Source organism: Aplysia californica, unplaced genomic scaffold, assembly GCF_000002075.1.
Source record: "Aplysia californica isolate F4 #8 unplaced genomic scaffold, AplCal3.0 scaffold00013, whole genome shotgun sequence".
NCBI classification, from domain to species: domain Eukaryota; kingdom Metazoa; phylum Mollusca; class Gastropoda; order Aplysiida; family Aplysiidae; genus Aplysia; species Aplysia californica.
Genome location: NW_004797283.1, coordinates 177,243 through 180,360, shown reverse-complemented (window position 1 = coordinate 180,360; position 3,118 = coordinate 177,243).

The window sequence follows — 3,118 nt, the reverse complement described above, 5'->3', positions numbered from 1 at the left end:
ATAAATAACATAATAAATTTAAACAAAATGCCCATGAGGACCTTGATTGGCTCATTTGTGTCATAAGGAGGAACGGTCAGGAAACATTAAGAAAGGGGATGGGAAATGTTCAGATGAATATAAATGTTGCTTTCTTCTAGGACGCGTGGAGCGCACTCCAAAAACTAATTCTTTGTAGGGCGAGTCTTACTCAAAAGTACTCCATCATTGATCAAGTCCCCCCCGCATAAAAACTGCAGACCATAGCACCCTGCCCATTACCGTTAAAACATTGCATGGAACCCTTTCATAAATGCAATAAAATTATGACACGTCTCATGATGACAATTGGTTGTTGGTTCATATACTCACATTGGGCATACAGAAATGACGAGGGAAAGGAAGCAGTACAATAGACTAAGAAGAGGTACAAAGCCTAACTAAAACCTGTAATACAATTTTTTAAATGAGAACTTTTACTTTCACTCTTGAAGTCATTTCATTGTTAAGATCTCAGTCTCAGGTACATAAGTGAATAGGTACTAAAAATATATAATCTGTTTCCCTGAAAACATTCTTCTTTTTTCAAAATTGGAAGAATTTGCATGTAGGCGAAAGATTCCACCACCCCCACTCCCCCTACAAACTTCCTAGTGTTCACTTTTAGTTTTAGTAGAGGTTTTACGGCGCTCTCAACTGCATACGGTCATATGATTATCAGCGCCAGAAGAATAGAGGTGTTACAAGAGAGTCACAAACATAAAAAAGAAGAAAGGGAGATAAGGATGATAGATATTTGATAGGAAAGAAGAAGCAAACCACACCAGAGCACCCGCCAACCACCCACCAGTGTACACTTTGAGACCAAGCCCTAAAACCATAACTTAAAAACTATAAAATCAATCTCATCAAAGGACCCAAAAAAAAGTTGCTACATTTCACAGAAAAGCGGGGAATTTAAAAAAAAAAAAAAAAAAAAGGCAAAGAAATAACACCCATGTACATAAGGAAGGATGTTGTTGCTCACATTGTACTTCCAGCCAGTTCCTTTGTCACCCCTTTCTGCTGTCAAATAAGCAGGACAGTTTCCTCCATGTCTTCAATTGTCAAATGAACATGACATAATTTACCAAGCCTTTCCTTAAGGCCATGCATGCAAAAGTCGACTATATATATAAAACCTAATCAAACACGCGAGCACATTGGCAAGACAGGTCCTGGGGTGAAGAAAGAAGACTTAAGTATGGATGGACCTGATGGAGGAGGGATCATTGTACACAGACTGGTCAAGAGCATTTCAAGCATGTGAATATCAACAACAAAAAATTACAACAGAACAAAAACTTCTGTCTGAATTTATTACCTAGCACCTTTCTTGTTCAACTGTTTTCACCTCAACACACCCTGGTTAACCAATTCAATTTAAATAATGAGTCCTCAAAAGCAAGCACAGTATTTATCTTGGCTTTACTTTGTACTGAGATTTCAGAGATCACAATGTCTGACTGAACTATTTCAATTTGGAATAAAACAACCTAACATAGTTTTTATATGAGAATCAGGGACTTTGAACTTAAAACACTTCTAACATGAACAACACATTTGTTTTGGCAACTCTTTCCCACTACCATTCTGCATGAGAGTAACAAGACAAAAGACAGGAGAGCAGAGAACAGCACCATTGATTAAGTTCACACCCAAGAGGTCAGAGAGTGTGTCCAGGTAATGCTGACAAGGCCTGTCGCTGAGACAGAACTCCAAAACACCGTCCTGGTGCAGCATACAGAGAAGGAAGAAACAGGATATGTGCAGATGACTCCTCTACAACAATCACAGACCTTTAGCCTCATAAGTTAACACATAATGAAAAAAAAAAAAATTAACATGTCATCAAAATACACAACTGTTGAATTTCTTTTTCCAACTTACTGACTAGTTGGTATTGACTTTTACAAAGCCTCCCAAGAATACATTAAAAAGCAAATGCTTTGACAGTAAGTCATAGAACACACAGAATGGAGCCTGATCAAGGGTCATTCATCAGTCTCTATTAACTCAGATGCAGGGAAACCACTCACTACAACAGTACAATATATTTTCAGAGAGTTATTTATTTACATAGAAACATACAGGCAATTTCTTCACTGGCTTTAAGCATATACATACTGTTACTTCTACACATTAAATACTGCGTAACCCCATAAAAGTTGGTCATTCTTTTTGCTCTTCATTTCTGAACTCAGCACATTTAACATGTCTAAATTCAGAACATCTTAAGACAGAACATATTCAGGGAGGGTTAATGTTGGAAAAGAGGTCACCAGAGAGTTCAAGCATGTGAAAGCAACTTTTATTCCAGTACTGGCCAACACTTTCCTCCTTGAACTTTCACAACGCTGATTTTCAAATTCACACATGTTCTTCTCTAATTTCGTCTCAAAGATCAGGAGCTTGCATGTAGAGAGCGGGTCCTGCTATTCACAAACACAACAAGCGCAGACTCAACTCAAAACTTACTCACTCCCCACTCAACACATACAAATTTCCTTTTCTTACAATGCTCCATCATCTGAGCGATCTATGAGATTGTTCTCCACACTGACAATCACATAATAAGATAATCCCTGACCCAGCCGATACAGTCACAAAATGCCATTTGCTTCACAGTCTACAATGCACACAGAGTAACAGGGTAGACAGCAAACAAAACATGTACAAGAACAAACATTATGAGAGTTCAATAACATAAATACTTAACTGTACATTATAATACCTTAAAATTGAGTTTTACACTGCTACAAAGCAGTTGTTAATAACAGTATTTACACCAAGTCAATTTACTCAACTTGATTTTGACATTTTTACAGTAAAACGCAAACAAAAACAATTGCAAAAATAATGCATACAAAGTACACATAAAAAAAATTCACATATTGCCAAGAATTCAATGACATTTTGGTGTATAGAGCTGAGTTCCCACAAAGTTCTGAATCTATCACAAGATAACAGACCTTTCTTCACATTCTCTCTGACAAGCATACATGGAAAATAGACTTAATTTCAGGGGTGACTTCTTACAACCTACAGCACATGTAGCCCCAATAAACACTTCCATTTACATGTTACATGTAGCCGACCC